Below are 17,500 nucleotides of genomic sequence, written 5' to 3'. Positions count from 1 at the left end.
GAGTATATAAGCCACAGAAATGAGAATCTAACCAGGAAATAGTAGGTCATAGGAGGTCGGGACTGGGTATTGGGGTGTGGAAGGGAGTCCTGTAGGAAAATAATGGTAATCCACGCCAATAAAACGAAATCCCCAAGGCAGCTCGGGAGTTCCACCAGGGCTATTAGGGTCTTGGAGACCACGGATGGGGGATTGGTAGGAAGGGGCCCGGAGCGGGGGTGGATACCCCTTTTTGGGGTGTAGGGCCTAGTGAGTGAGTAAAGAGATCAGTAGATACTGCTGTTCGTGTATTATTCCTGAGTCGCTACACTTAGCTGTAATCCACAAATTACTTCACAGTAAGTCGTTTGTGGATGTGTGTGTGTATATATATACATGTACCCAGGAGGCCTTGTTAGATTTGTATATATACACTTGTGTATTTTTAATAGCCATAATAATCTCTCAACGTCTCGAGTTCCTCACTTACTCTTCAATACGTTCTTGCTACAAGCCTAAATCCGAGCGGGAAATAAATGAAGAAACCTTCATTTGCTGTGGTTGGATTTGAACCCATATACAACAGGCTCGTGCGAGGATGCAATTATATATACATATAATATATATATATATATATATATATATATATATATATATATATATATATATATATATATATACTATATATATATATATGTATATATATACACTATGTATATATATATTTATATTTATGCATATACATGTATATATGTATATATATCTGTATGTTTATTTGTCAGGAAAAATGAAAGCTATTAAAAATTTGAAATTATTATATGTAGTACAAAATTAAAATATGAGATGGGTTCTGATGAAGAAACACATACGCAAGTACGAGCAAACGGTTCAACAAACAGATAGAAAGACAGACAAACATAAAAACAAACAGACAGAAAGGCAGATAGATAGACAGACAGACAGGGTTAATAAAAGACTGATACTATGAAGTACTTACACTTAAGAATGTTCCCCATGCTCTACACTTTATGAACTTATTGTTCATCAAAGAATTCGACGAGATGTATTTTTCTTTCGCGTATTTATCGTACACTTTATTACATTTACTTCTCTTTTTCTTTTTTTCTTTCGCTCATATCAGCTTTCTTCTTCCAAGCAATTTAACTTTAGAAAGTGTTTGTTACTTTCCTTTTGAAAAGATTCGCTTCAATTTTTGTAAAGGTTTGTTCTATAAAATATTTTCAGTTATCACTGGAAGAGAGAGAGAGAGAGAGAGAGAGAGAGAGAGAGAGAGAGAGAGAGAACGCAGTCTTAACAGTAATGAAATGAATAATATTTACGGAAAGGGTTACGAGAGAGAGAGAGAGAGAGAGAGAGAGAACGTAAGTAGTCATGGGAATAATGAAATAAATAGTGTGCACAGAAATGGTTACTGAGAGAGAGAGAGAGAGAGAGAGAGAGAGACAGACAGACAGACAGAGAGAGAGAGAGGGACGTAAACAGTCTAAAAGTGATAATGAAATAAGTAAGATTAACGAAAATGTTAAGAAAAGAGAGAGAAATGTTAAGAAAAATTGCGTGACTAGTCTAACTGAAACTTCAATGCAGGGAAATGTCTGCCGGTACTCTGCTCGAGGAGAGAAATGAGTATAAGGTGAGTTTATGAGTCACTAAGCACGAAGCACAGACGACTCACACTAGACACCTTTGCTACACGCTAATTGGATGGGTTACCTACCTCATATAAGTATGGGGCCTGACGACGTATAATAAAACTGCGCGCGGTGGGTAACTTTTTTTTTATTCTCTCTGGAACTGCGGACCCCTTCTCTCTCTCTCTCTCTCTCTCTCTCTCTCTCTGTGTGTGTGTGTGTTTATGTGTATGGTTTTTCGCCTTGTCTGTCTCAGTTGGTGTGAATTTCATTTCATTATTACTTAGACTGTTTGCTCTCTCTCTCTCTCTCTCTCTCTCTCTCTCTCTCTCTCTCTCTCTCTCTCTCTCTCGTTATTTCTTTCTTTCATCATAAGCCTTTTGTTCGTATTATGTATTTCATTATTACTAAGATTATTTACGTTCTCTCTCTCTCTCTCTCTCTCTCTCTCTCTCTCTCTCTCTCTCTCTCTCTCTCTCTGGTATCAGGCAAGTGGAAAACATACTAAGGGACAAATAATTTAAGGGCCCCCACCTCTCTCTCTCTCTCTCTCTCTCTCTCTCTCTCTCTCTCTCTCTCTCTCTCTCTATCTCTGTTATTAGGTAAGATCAAGCCTTATTTTAAGCACAACTCATTCAAAACCTCTCTCTCTTTCTCTCTCGGTTATCAGATAAGGTCAAAACATTTAACCACAAGTAATTCAGTACCTCTCTCTCTCTCTCTCTCTCTCTCTCTCTCTCTCTCTCTCTCTCTCTCTCTCTCTCTCTCTCTCTAGGCAATAAGTCCCCAAAATTATGCAATTCGATCATGTTGACACAACTCTCCATTTCTCTTGTCATATCTCTCGTGGATTTTGTTTATGAGGGTAAAAGATACGATAAGGAGAAATCAGTCTCCTATCTGAAGCTGTTATCATAGACTGGTTCCTCCCAATATTAAAATTTGGAAGATAAGCTTATCAGTAAGAAGCCATTGCACGCTGATAGTGGTGTACGGAGCAAAGATTTTCCTTCTAGAATCAATAAACTTATGGGGTTTTGCAACGCAAAGATACTTTATCCTATAATAGAGGGGCTGTCTTTTTACCTATATATATATATATATATATATATATATATATATATGTATGTATATATACACATGTTTCTAATACATATATATACACTGTATATATATGTTGTATGTATGTATGTATGCATGTATGTATGTACAGTATATGTAGTCTCTTTCATTTAGTCACCTGTCACCCAAAGGGGTCAATAACATACGACTGGTGCTGCTTTTTTTCTCTCTTTTTTAGTTATATTATTTTCACATTTTTATCATTTTGATTCAGTAAAACTAAAGTCACTATAAGTTCTCTGAACATTACAGCTTAATATGGGAGGGTAATTACTGTCTGACTTACGTAACGTAACCTAACTTAGCCTACTTTTTGGTGCCTCTTGAAATGATAATATGACCTTAAATGCCTTAATCTCAAAACTATACATTTTTTGCTATCAATAACTTTGTTATCTGCGTTTATTTCAATAATTATAACAAAGAGAAAATAAATAACCCGAGAAACAGTGGGTTACCTTACTAACTGGAACTGGAATATTGAATTTAGGCGAAAGGCCAAGCGCTGGGACCTATGATGAGGTCATTCACCTCTGAAAGGTATATTGACGGTAAAAAGTTTTGAAAGGTGTGACAGGAGAGGGTTGAAGAAATAAGATGGAAGAAAGAAGATATGAACTAAGGTACTGGAAAAGGAATGAAATGGGTTGCAGCGAGGCGCCTAGAGGACGCCGCAAAGAGCCTTAAATAATGCCCACGGTGCACTACGTGAGGTACACTGACGGCACTATCCCAGCCCCCCTACGGGGTTTACCTTACTATAGTCCATTAAGTAGCGTTGCTGTTTTATTCATTATTTCTCTACCAGAGTAAACGCAGATATTATATCTAAGCCTGAAGGCAGAAGCAGAGAGCGGGAAACGAATTTAGGATTCATGTGAAATGCAGAATCTCCTACTGAGTGTCCATTACTTCGCTGGAAGGCTTGTTCCGGCTCTTCTTGCCAAAATAGACATAAAAAAGAAAATAGTTCATGCAATGTTGGGCTTTGCTTTAGCTCCAAATTCGGAGCCTTCAGATTTGGGTAGCTGCGTCCTTCAAGCGTAAATTATTTTGGGGAAATGTTTGGTAATTGAAAAGACGGCAGAAAATGCACGGAATAATTATAGAAGGTCAGAAATGAAGAAGGAAATGGAGTTAAATGTATTATAAGAGGCCTTTGGATTTTCGAATTTTGGGAAATGTTGGGAAAAATTGAAAATAGGTCAGAAATAATTGGGATAGAATGAAATATATCCTAAGAGTTCTCAGTATTTACGATTTATTTTTACAGTTTTCTATTTAAGTAAATTGTTCCAAAATTATGTAGGGTGTTCAAACGTGAGAAAGATCTTTAAAAATATTGAGAAAGTGCAACCAGAAAAAATGCCAATCTGACATAGAAAATATAAAAATATAAGATATAAAAATTGAAGAATTGAATAGAAGATTTCTCAGAACAATCTCAGAAAACGGAGCGATTTATGGCCCGTCGATCCCTGTCCCAAAAAAGGGGTGAAGCCTTAATAAAGGCCTTCTCCGTCCCCTTCTTCAGAAGATGCTCTTTTAGGCAACATAAGAAGAGAAGTGATAAAGAAATAAAGAAGGGAAAAGCAAGGAGAAATGGGACGAAGAAGGACATTCAGTAATGAAGATCTGATCAGATTTTATCGCCAATTGGTGTAAAGCCAGCAACCTGAAGAAGGTAATGATAGATAGTTAGGTAAATTTAGAATTATCCACTACGGTCGCTGGCGCCGAAAATGGATTGATTGCAAGCTATCTAGCGTCACAAATACCGGGGTCGCTGAGGCTGAGGGGAAATCAAGAAAATATTGCCAGTTTTAATAAATTGAAAAATTAAGATTAATTCATAAATTTGAAAATTAGTTAATTTTAATGATTATTTAATTAATTCAAAATTTATTATTAAATTAAGTAATTAATTAATAAACTAATAAAGTACAAAATCAACTAATCAACTAATCAATTATAAAATTAACTGATAAACTAATATATTACAAATTTAACTAATAAACTAATAAATTACAAAATTAACTAATAAACTAATAAATAACAAAACTAACTAATAAAATAATAAATCACAAATAAATAAATTACAAAATTGATTAATAAATTGATGAATTAAAAATGTTAATTACCAACTCCCAAAATATGAAAGACCACAGAAGTAGAGAGAGATAGGAAGGAACTTCTAAGGGGAGAGAGAGAGAGAGAGAGAGAGGACTTTGTAAGCTCTCCAAGAGACAAATGATCCCATAGTTCTTAATACCTGGCCACGTCAGGTGAGAAGTCTCAAAGGTTACAGGTATTTCCTTTGGGTAAACACAGATAGATGTTAGTGTGGTTTTATTGCACAAAATCTGATTATTGTTATTACCAAAAATTTCATTCTTCTAACATTCTGTTATTATTATTATTATTATTATTATTATTATTATTATTATTATTATTATTATTATTATTATTATTATTATTGCGTGCTTATTGGCACGTGCTACGCGCGCTGGAACCCGGCGCTACTATCTCCCCTACCGTCCCAATCTCCTACCTATCCCGCCCCCACCCGGAGAGGACAAACATGTTTGGAGGAGGAGGGTGGATGTCTCCCCTACCCTCCCGTTCCCCTACCTACCCCGCCCCCACCCTGGGAGGACAAACTGGTATACAGGGGGAGGGTGGCTGTGTCATGTTTCCCCTGCTGTCACCTTGGGGAGGATAAACAAGATCCACTCAGATTTTATTATTATAGATTATTATTACCAAAATTTTAAATATTCAGCTATTATTATTATTATATTTATTAACAAAAGTTTAAAACATTCATCTATTATTATTATTATTATTATTATTATTATTATTATTATTATTATTATTATTATTATTATTATTATTATTATTATTATTATTATTCCCAAAATTTTAAACATCCATCTACGACAAGTTTAAATGTCATGAATTTAAAATGTCAGAGGAAACAAGTATAAATAAATAAATAAAATAAATAGATAAACAAATAAATAAATAAATAAATAACAAATAAATTAAGTAATTAAAAAATCAGCTAATGTCTAAAGAGAGAAAATAAAGAATGACGCAAATCTTTACCTACATTTAATTTTGTAATTACTGTGGTTTATATCTGAGATAAAATCATATCTTCCTTGTACTACGAATAGGACGAAATATTTTGAATATTTCTTTTGCGTGAATTACTATTTAGTCACATTTATATTTAAACATCAAATGTGAAATATCTCAGTGTTTAAATATGAATTATTTTATGTACTCTTGAATTTGTTTAAAAATAATTGAAAAAAGAATAATTAGCTTAACGAGTGATGCCTTCAAAAATATACGAAATGAAGCTGTTTACTTCGCTGATATTAAAATTGAAATAGTTATAAAACAATATAATCTAAAATAGAACAGGTAAAGATAAATGACAATGCAAGTTTCAAATTAAAATGAAAGTTATTTTCATGAATTATACAAAGCGGAAAGTCCAATTTTGATTTGTTTTCAGAGCTGTTACTTCCAACACTCTCAGGAGGATAGACTGACAAAACGGGACAGCAATATTTCATAGTAAAAAAAATTTTCCTAAATTCTGCATAACTTTGAAAATAAACTGCATCATAGCTTTGAAAAACTGGATAGTCGATAAAAAATGCATTGCATCTTGGAAAAAAAGGTGCATCATAGCTTAGGAGAAAACGACATCCTACCTTAAAACTGCATAATAGGCTGGAAAAAACTGCATCATAGTTCGGAAAAGACCATTATAGCTAGGAAAAAATGTATCATAGCATGGAAAAGACTGCATTATAGCTAGGAAAAAATGTATCATAACTTGGAAAAGACTGCATCATAGCTAGGAAAAACGCATCATAGCTTGGAAAAGACTGCATTATAGCTAGGAAAAAATGTATCATAGCTTGGAAAAGACTGCATTACAGCTAGGAAAAATGTATCATAACTTGGAAAAGACTGTATTATAGCTAGGAAAAAATGTATCATAGCTTGGAAAAGACTGCATTATAGTTAGGAAAAAATGTATCATAGCTTGGAAAAGAGGGAAAAGACTGCATTATAGCTAGGAAAAACGCATCATAGCTTGGAAAAGGCTGCATTATGGCTAGGAAAAAATGTATCATAGCTTGGAAAAGACTGCATTATAGCTAGAAAAAACGCATCATAGCTTGGAAAAGACTGCATTATAGGTAGAAAAAACTGCATCATAGCTTGGAAAAGACTGCATTATAGCGTGGAAAAAACTGCATCATAGCTTGGAAAAGACTGCAATATGGCTAGGAAAAAACTGCATGATAGCTTAGAAAAACTGTACAATCGATAAAAAGATGCATCGAAGGTTGAAAAAACCTTCATAGTCTATAAAAAAAACTGCATTATACCGGAAAAAAAAACCTGCATCATAGCTTGTAAAAACTGCATTGTCGGTAAAAAAAAAAAAAAAAAATTGTATCGAAGCTTGGAGAACGCTACATAGTCGACATATAAAAACTGCATAGTCGATATGAAAAACTGCTTAGTCGGTATAAAAAAAAACTGCTTAGTCGGCATTTAAAAACTGCATAGCCGATATTAAAAAAACTTCTTAGTCGACATAAAAAAAACTGTATAGTCGACATAAAAAACTGCGTAGTCGATATAAAAAAGCTGCATAGTCGACATAAAAACAAATTGCATAGTCGACATAAAAACAAACTGCATAGTCGACATAAACAACAGAGTAGCCGATATAAAAACTTCATAGTAGATATAAAAAAAATTGCACAGCCGACACAAAAAAAAACTACATAGGCGAAATAAAAAAAAAACTCATATCTTGGAATAAAACGAAGAGACAAGAGAATCATTTCAAGGCCATCTTGAAAAACTCGTCTTGCAGTAGTGGGTCTTCGTTTTTTAATGAAATATATAATTCTCAGTATTAACGTCAACGAATAACAATTGTGTACTTAAAAAAAAAAAACACTCTCGCTGTGAGACTTATTGTGTCCCACTACAGCAGGTTTGGGCCAAATGCGAAGAGGAACAACCACCGATGTTTACGAACGTCCGTGCCAAATCTTATACGCCACTTTGGAGTGAATTCATTGAAAGATAAATTCTGTCTGAAAACAATGGCAATGATTACGAGAGAATTTTAGATTTCAGCGACGCATGCGCGAGTTCTTTCAGCAGCGTGTAAGTGGAATTACTTTTGCAATTCATTAACAGAACAGTAGTGACCTTCAATTCGAGAGAGAGAGAGAGAGAATTAATTATGAAGTCTAGGTTATAATACCAAGCACTGGGGCACTTTACCTTAGCCTTTGAGACATGAAAAGATGGAGCTGGAATGGCTGGAGAGCAACATGAAGAGATCCAGAAAATAAATGAGGTGAAGTACAAGGATCTAGAGTGATAGATAGAAAGGTTGGACAGCCAGACTAAAGAAAGAAAGCTGTAATAGGGGGTAAAGTAAAAGTCTAAAAAAAAGTGGGTTCAGCTAAGGACCCTAAGGTACGCCGCAACTACCTAACAAAAAGTTTATGTAAATTTCCAGCGCGATCCTGATCAACTCTGCTAGTTGTCTCCTCATTATAACATAATCAAAACACGCAATAATGAGCAGCATAAATGTATAAATTACCACAACTTTCGTCTCAGGAGCTTATCATACTTGGGCCTCATGAAATTGAAATGGGGGGGCCCAGGAAACTCCCAAGGGGCTGGATTGCCGGTCTTAAACTGAGAGGAAAGAAAAAGACCAAATCCTTCCGTGAATGGTATGGTAAAAGATGGGGATTTCATGATGTTTCACATGGGAATGTTGACTTAGTTCCTAGAGGTGTTTGTTTTTTTAAACTTTCTGGGTTATGCATACAAACAAACACGTGCGCAAGCACGCACGTGTATATACATATTATGTGTACTTACATATATATATACAGATATACATACATGTATACAGATATATGTGTGTGTATGTGTATATATATATATATATATATATATATATATACCTATATATAGAGCCAAATCAAAGTCCTTCAAAAATGAAGGCATCATTAACACCCTTATAAAAAATGGGAAAAAAGCACGAAAAAGATAAGATATATATATATATATATATATATATACATATATACACATGATTATTAGTACAATGACAGATATCCAACCCAAGACAGTTTCGATATCAAGACGAAATGAGCACAGAAGCCAACTAGAAGCCAATGAAAACTAACTCACCCATACTGATCTCAAAGAATATTATCCATGAGGGTTTCATAACGTTAATGTCTGTATTTACCGAAAAAGATATATTCAAATGACTTTAAAGAAATCTAAGCAATTTAACGTTAATAAGATCAGGTCTTATCGTCAGGTTATCACCCCGCGAGTCACATTAACCTCGTGAGATAAGAACTGTAGGGGAAATAGACCAGGGGGAAATATGGTACGATTTTGTCCGACATAACCGAAGCCTGAGTTTAGAAGATTCTGTACGAAGACGAGATAGCCTAGTTGATCAAACGTCTCTCTCCTCTCTCTCTCTCTCTCTCTCTCTCTCTTCTCTCTCTCTCTCTCTCTCTCTCTCTCTGCCCCTTCTTCTTCTTCCCTCCCTGTATGTCCAAAAGATTGTCCCAATTTACATAGCACTTCGAGAAGATTTGTACGAAGATCGAGATAGCCGGAGCTAGGTCCACAACGTCCCTCTCTCTCTCTCTCTCTCTCTCTCTCCTTTCATGTCCAGAAGACTGGCCTTAATTCTGAGCATATCACTGAGGAGATTTAGCAACGAAGACGAGATAATTAGTTGGTCAAACGTCTCTCTCTCTCTCTCTCTCTCTCTCTCTTTCTTCTCTTCTTCTTCTTCTTCTTCACATGTCCAAAAGATTGCCCTTAATTCACATATCACTTCGAGAAGATTTAGTACGAAGACGAGATAGCCTAGTTGGTCAAACGTCTCTCTCTCTCTCTTTCTCTCTCTCTCTCTCTCTCCTTTGTCTTCTTCTTCTTCTTTTTCTTCGTAATGTCTACAGATTGCCCTTAATTCGCATACCACTTCGAGAAGATTTTTATACGAAAACTAGATAGCCGAGTAGGTCAAACGTCTCTCTCTCTCTCTCTCTTCTCTCTCTCTCTCTCTCTCTCTCTCTTACATGTCCAAAAGATTACCCTTTATTTGCATATTACTTCGAGAGCTTCATAAATCACAGCCCGCCATAAGGGACAAATGGAGTACACATATGTCCTTTGAGCGGCTCTTTCATCTTCAGCTGGGCACTGAATACCCATCATCTATGAAATTGATCTCTCTCTCTCTCTCTCTCTCTCTCTCTCTCTCTCTCTCTCTCTGTTTTCTTAAGAAATGTCAGCTAGCCTTGGAGTCCATATTTCAAAAATCGCACAACAGCAGTACATATCGTCACCAACAGATGGCACCACTTGAGACTTATTTCGCAAGATGAAGAGGCACAGGAAACGTTTTCATCCTGAAAAATCTCTCTATCTCTCTCTCTCTCTCTCTCTCTCTCTCTCTCTCTCTCTCTCTTCGAAATGTCATTCTTATCCAAAAGCAGTGTGCTAAGACAACTCTTATGCAATTGTACATCCACACAGAAATTTGACCTTGCAATTAGTTGTAAACGATAATAATAATAATAATAATAATAATAAGAAGAAGAAGAAAGAAGAAGAATCTTTAACAATTTGTATCGTCCATGTGATCCTACTGACATGGCCATCCCATTCCTTATCATATTCAATATTGTCCACTCTCTCTCTCTCTCTCTCGCATCTGCAACTGATGGACGTCATTTACCTATGAGGTGGCGTGCCAGAAATATGTTGGAATACGAGAGACGATTATGAACGCGGCCATCTCATTTGAGCTTCCTTTTCAGAATGAAGCTCGCCGATAAATGTCGCGTTCATATGGAAAATGATGTAGCGGAAATAGGCCAGCGGTAATAGCGGGGCCAAAAACGCTACGTTATATGAGAACTATTACATAGATTTTTTTTTTATTGAGGAAATATACACAGTACAAAAAACGTAATGTACATGTACATAGAAGAAATTCATAAATGCAAAATCATACATAATTTCGTTTACGGACATACACTTGTGGTCATATGTACGCAATATAAACTAATTAAGTTTATTAAGATACTTTATCTCCAGTTGATAGAGCACCTGCTAGTTAGTAAATCTTAAGTGAATAAGAATCATTCATATTAACATTAACTTATTAAGTTTAGAGAATTTAAAGAAATATTTTTCCGTAGATTGAAAACGCGAGTTTTGAAAATTGGATGACACGATACTCCTGATTTTCTTTTTAATTCGTAATCGAAGGTATTGTGATATTCAAAGAGAGAGAGAGGGGGGGGCGGTGGCGTATTAAATTTCAAGTATAATAAACGTGAGTTTTGAAAATTAGATAACACGATAATCCTGATTTTCGTTTTAATTTGTAATCGAAGGTATTGTGACTTTCAAAAAGAGAGAGAGAGGGGCGGGGAGGTTATCGTATTAAGTTTCATGTACTGCATAATAAAAAAAAACACTCCATTTTACCAAAAATTTCCCTTTTTCTCAGAATTTTGAAAATCAAAAGATCCATTTATCCTACAGTATATACAATGGATGGGAAAAGGACTTCCTAATATATAAACTAAAAAATAGCATAAATATTTAAGAAAAGGGTTCACTTTCTTTTCACAAACTACAGGGTGCCCCACAAAAAAAAACAGGAAATTTGGTACAGTTTATTTAACTGTTGGAAACAGAAAACAGTTGTTAACAGAAACATTGTTGCAACAGAACAAAAACACAAATGTTAGATGTGGTGTTCAAAATGCTTTCCGTGGGCAGCTGCACAACGACGTAGACGGTCTAGCCAACTTCCAGTCGCCCTTTGGACGACTTCAAGCCGGATATTGTTCCAAGCTTCCATCAACAGAGATTTCAAGGACTGTATGTCTGTGACTTTCTCTCTCTCTCTCTCTCTCTCTCTCTCTCTCTCTGTAATTGAAGTTGACGTCACAGTAAACCCCACTTGGTAAAATCCATTACGTTAAGATCTGGACTGACTTTTTGAGGGTCATTCGTTAGGTTCAATGAAGTCAGGAGTATTGGCTCTGAGCCAGGCAACAGCGTGTAAGATACATAATGTAAATGTAAAATTTCCTGGTTTTTTGTGGGGCACCCTGTATTATATCAAGTCTTCAATTCCTTATTATTCCTTGTTGTTTACAGAGAAATGCCGAGCCATCGACATGACTGAAATCGCAGCTCAAGCTCTTAGCAAGTAAAGAGTCAGATGAAATGGCTCTGGAAGCACAGATGAAGGGAAGGTAGAATTCCGTATCATGGAACCAAACGCCCCGCGAAGGTTTTGATCAGAACAGTTAACTCAAGTTCGTAACTTCTTCCCAGTAGTCGCGAGATTACGAAAGGTAAGTTTACTAAAGTTAGACCTTTGCATTGTAGGCTTTCAGTTTGTACATCTGCAGGAGTCATGAGTCTTTCACTCTGTCGGGCTTTTGGCTTCTCGGTCTCATGGGACCCATTACCCGATGCAGGTTGCGTAAACATTTTAGGAAGCAAGTCATTAGCATAATTTGATGTAGTTTTAGCTCTATTTTGCGAGTAACATAATGATATATTTACTATGTGAAGATGATTATGTAGATTAGGCGTGAATGGAAAAAAAATGGGAAAGGATAAGCAATAATTATCCTTAAATGGCAAGAAATCAGAGGATAAAGAAGACGTATAAGAAGGAAAATAAAGAAATATTTGCGTATTTCTGGAGTGGATTTGTAGCCTCGTTACAAAAAAGAAGGTTGTTAATAATCATTTATTTTCCTTAAGTTATTGGACACGATTTGCCAAGGCTTGGTGTATATATAGATAGATAGATAATTCATTAGAAGTGCCCCGTAAGACCGTCAAATATAAACAGTTAGATTCTGTTTGTGCATAAAAACGAACAAATAGCCACAACACTAACACAGATGCACAGCATTACAGGCGAGAAAGGAACAAATCACCAACACAGGTATACACCATCACAGGTGCGAAATACAGGTGTTTTCGTGAGAAACGGAAGAAAGACGAATAAGCAGAGAGTGGGTGCAACCTAAACTGAAACAATTCAGAATTGAAGGGGAGAATAGAGACTTAATTCACGTAGGTGTACAGCACTGCAGGTGAGAAGGGCTACAAAGTCGTATTTGAAGAGATGCAGAGAAAGGAGAAGAAAAACAAGAAGAAGATAAGAGGAGTAAAGAGACTACTGGCGGTGGCGGGGGGCCATTCTGGGGCGAGGGGGAGAGGGTAGAGAGGGTTAGTTTAGGAAGAGACAAGGATTCTTGTTGATTTTTGGCAGAAGACAACAGCACCGTTGGTGAAGTGTAGAACCTACGTAAATGTGCCAAATGAGCGTCGCCAACACAAGAGATCATTTCTTAGGTCGGATTCTCAAGACCCCCTCCCCCCCCTCAGGAGGAAGGGGGTTGTAGAAGAAGGGGGGGAAGGGAGCAGAGTGGGTAAACAGCGTTTTGGGTTGAATTAGTGTCTGTAGAAATCAGTAGGACGAGGAGATGTTTATTCCTTGGGAATCCTTAGAGTAATTTGAATGTTTACCATAGGTATGCTGGTGGTAAGGATAATTATGCGTGTAGGGTACTTGCACACACGTAAACACGCACACACAGACATATGTGTATATATATACACATACACACACACACACACACACATATATATATATATATATATATATATATATATATATATATACATACATACATACAGACGACGCACGCACGCACACAAAAATACTCTGGTACTGCTTTATATGCAAATATATATACCTAAGTTAATACACTTATAAGTCTAAGGATACGTGTAAATAAAAAAATCCATAATATCCAGGTACTTCTGTATATGCAAAGCATGTTTGCATCCATGCATACATTAATATATCTCAGCAAACGTAAATTGGATGAATTTACCGACTAGACTTTCCTCCAATCGCGGAATGATATTTGAAATCCAGTTTTTCCATTGGTGTGTATTTGAAAACCGCTACAAATAGTTTTAGAATTATAACATAGGATTGTTGTGGTCATAAAATGAATATTTTTTTCTGAATGCGATTATATAATACCATAAGACGCGATAAAATCTCCAAAGTCATAAAAGATTTGGCTAAAATACGAAAGCGGTTTTATTGTCATTCGATAAAGCTAACAAGTGTGCTCTGATCAGCAAAGCATTACACGTCTACATTTGATTTGTTTATGTCCTCTGGCGTTGCAATTATCGTGGTCATTTGAGTTACCGTTTATTATTATTATTATTATTATTATTATTATTATTATTATTATTATTATTATTAGTAGTAGTAGTAGTAAGTAGTAGTAGTAGTAGTAGTAGAAGAAGGAAAAGAATTCAGTTTCCTTTTTCTCCAATAAAATGGAAATTAAACAAAGGGTTCGAAGAGACTGACCGTGTTTATCATTTGCCCCCAGGCTACGTAACATTAGAAGCCGAAGCTAAGTGTTTATGGGTCACATGAAGGCGAGAAAGATAATCGAAAAGGAGAATGTGAAAAAAGCAAAGAACAGAACCTAATGGATAAGTACAAAGTCTGAAATATAAAAAAAAAGTTGCGAACGTGAGTTTTTAAGGGTTTTAGACATAGTGTGATGGCCACTGAGAGTTTTAAACTAAACAGAAATGACAGGATGTGGAAAAATTGATAAACCCATTAATCAGTGCCATAAAATGTGAAGGAAATTTTAGTATAATCATCTTGACTATTAAACAGTAGTTTTAAAAATCTCCTGAAAGTAATAAAATCATATAAGATGAGATCATATAAATACAAAATAATGTTTTTTTTTTGTAAGATGAACTTGTCTTACGCTAACACGGGCTTTTTTTTTCCTTGAACTGCCGTTGTAAACAACAACATTACAACAAAACAATACGCGCTCTTGTTACTGAATTCATGTCTTTTATGAAATATTCTATTTTGTTTTTAATTTTAATCAAATTCACCTAACTTTTTTGAATGGATTATTATGCCTTGCTAATTTGATGACATCAAAGGCACTGGTTTGAGATCCTCTCGCTAAATAAGCAACCAGCGAGTCGTGAGGAATGTGTTTGTGTAAATGAGAGAAAGAGAGAGAGAGAGAGAGAGAGAGAGAGAGATAAAAGGCATATAACATCGTCATCGCCTGCTGCACTTCTGAAAAACACGATAAATGAGAAACCGAGAGAGAGAGAGAGAGATAAAACCACAGTGCGAAGCCTTGACTATTGTGAAAATTATCTCTCATGATAAAACGTAGGAGAAAGAAGAAGCGAGAGAGAGAGAGAGAGAGAGAGAGAGAGTAGGAGTCCTTGAAGGCACAAGAATTCCCGGACATACTTCCGGCCGTGAGGGCCACTCCGCTTTTTAGAAGGATTTCGGTCCAATACGACACGAATTTAAATTCTCCCCCTAAAAAATCTTCTCTCTAACAAAGTCTTTTCTCTTCAGTGATGCTGAAGTTTTCTTTAATTTAAAAAAAAATTATTCTGAGAAATTTTTCCTAATTTTTTTTTATGATTCTGAGAAGTTTTTCCTAATTTTTTTCTTAAGTTATTCTGAGAAGTTTTCCCTATTTTTTTCTTAAATTATTCTGAGAAGTTTTTCCTATATTTTTTAGATGATTCTGAGAAGTTTTTCATACTTTTTTTTTCTTAAATGATGTTGAGAAGTTTTTCCTAGTTTTTTTTTTTTTTTTCTTAAATGATGCTGAGAAGTTTTTCCTAATATTTTTCCTTTGATGATGGTGAGAAGTTTTCCTAATTTTTTTTTCTTAAATGATGCTGAGTTTTTCCTAATTTTTTCTTAAATGATGCTGACAAGTTTTTCCTAATTTTTATCTTAGATGATGCAAGTTTTTTCCTAATTTTTTTCTTGGATGATGCTGAGAAGTTTTTCCTAATTTTTTTCTTAAATAATGCTGAGTTTTCCGTAATTTGTTTTCTTAAATTATTCTAAGAAGTTTTTCCTAATTTTTTCTCTTCAAGGATGCTGAGAAGTTTTCTCTCCTCTTGGTTTCCGGTTGCTTCAGCGCTGAATTTTCTCTTGGATGCTGAGGTGATTTCCTTTTCGCGGATGATCGCAGATTTGGATGTTATGAATTGTCTTTTCAATTGATGATCTTTTTGTTACTTTAAGGTGATCACCAAATTTTAAAGACTCTCAGGTTTTCAATGGATAATCTTGGGAAGATCTCTCCTCAGGATGATCTGTTTCTCAATGGATCGTTTTTATTGAATAATCAAATTTCTGAATTTTTTCTGTGGATGATCTCTTTTTTTGATAGGAGATCTTGATGGATTCTCAGTTTTTCAGATTTTTTTGTGATCTCAGGTGATCTTCCTTTTTTCTTATGGATGATCCTAAATTTTAAATGGATGATTTCAGTTTCTCAATGGATGATCTCAGTTTTTCAGTGTGGATGATCTCAGTCTCTCAGTGGGTGGTCTCTGTTTACGCAGTGGATGATCTCAAGGGACAAGCATTGCTAATGAAACAGAAAATGATCTCGGATAATTGGAGTTACTATGGTTTCCTAATTACCTCAGTGAGAATTTTTGCAATATGCAGATGGACGTAGTTAATGAAATAATGAACTGAAAAAAAGATCAACCTGTGATTATATGACTAGAAGTTCTTAAGATAAACAAATATGGCAAAAATCATAATTCATTTAACGGGAATATTGAAACTACGCTGATAATGAATTGCGTAAGTTCTTTACTCGTATATAACTAAATAACTAGACCGACAGCCTTAGAAGAATGATAGTTATTTAAAGTCCAATAACAAAATAAGAATTATATAACAACAGTTCAAAAGTATTTTGTGTGAAAAAAGATAATATCAGTAAAACAAGATTCTCACCGTAGCCTTAACAGGTTGAATGAGCAAATCTAATATGTACTTTAAAACCTCTTTTTTTGGAATTTTGGATGGTAGATTTATTCGTATAAATCTAGGATTTTTATTATTATCACCTCGGGAGAATAGAGACACTTTATAAAAATAAAAAAACTTCTTTATACATTAAAACCACTTTTAAGAGTTTTGGAAATATCAATTCTTTCAGTATTGAGGAGTTTTTGTCATTATCACATCGGGAGAACAGAGGCACTTTAGAAAAACAAAAAAAACCTCTTTAGGAAGGAAATTCCATCGCTTCGCTGAGTTAAAAAATAAAGAGTCAAATATTCCGCAGTATGCCCTGATATTTCCTGACCTACATTTCAAAGGTATTTTTCTTTCACTGATTGCCACTCCCAACTGCCTTATCGTCTTGAGTGATAAATATCAGCGCTTCTCCATTCGGTGACCTGACCCCTGACCTTTTATGTCTAGATTCTGACAAGGTGTGTCTTTTTTTTAACCCTCTGGTGGGGTTTCTTACAATTATGTATAAAGATTTTTTTTTAATTCTGAACGTATGATGGCGATGTGTTTTTATAATTTCAAACTTCCTCTCTTCCTTTTTTTCAGTTTATAATTTCTGACTGTTTTCATGCTGTGCTGTAGCTATTGTAATTTTTGTATACATATAGTATACGTGTATACAAATATGTTTGACTCACACACTGTATATATATATATATGTGTGTGTGTGTGCGTGTATGCATGTGTA

The 17,500-nt window shown here is 35.2% G+C and overlaps 1 protein-coding gene and 1 long non-coding RNA gene across 7 annotated transcripts in view; one reads left to right on the top strand and one right to left on the bottom strand.

Moving 5' to 3' along the window:
- The window catches only part of Ptp36E (protein tyrosine phosphatase 36E), a 178,726-nt gene that overhangs the window by 57,633 nt on the left and 103,593 nt on the right, over positions 1-17,500 (bottom strand). The gene's annotated exons all lie outside the window — the stretch shown is intronic.
- The window catches only part of LOC136835220 (uncharacterized), a 179,888-nt gene that overhangs the window by 63,034 nt on the left and 99,354 nt on the right, over positions 1-17,500 (top strand). Inside the window, exon 5 of the long non-coding RNA XR_010852055.1 lies at positions 12,030-12,229. This is a non-coding gene — a long non-coding RNA (uncharacterized lncRNA). The remainder of the gene's footprint in view (positions 1-12,029; positions 12,230-17,500) is intronic.

Source organism: Macrobrachium rosenbergii, chromosome 55, assembly GCF_040412425.1.
Source record: "Macrobrachium rosenbergii isolate ZJJX-2024 chromosome 55, ASM4041242v1, whole genome shotgun sequence".
Lineage (NCBI taxonomy): Eukaryota > Metazoa > Arthropoda > Malacostraca > Decapoda > Palaemonidae > Macrobrachium > Macrobrachium rosenbergii.
The sequence above is the reverse complement of the archived record's forward strand: the minus strand, read 5'-3'. Positions and strand labels throughout refer to the sequence as shown.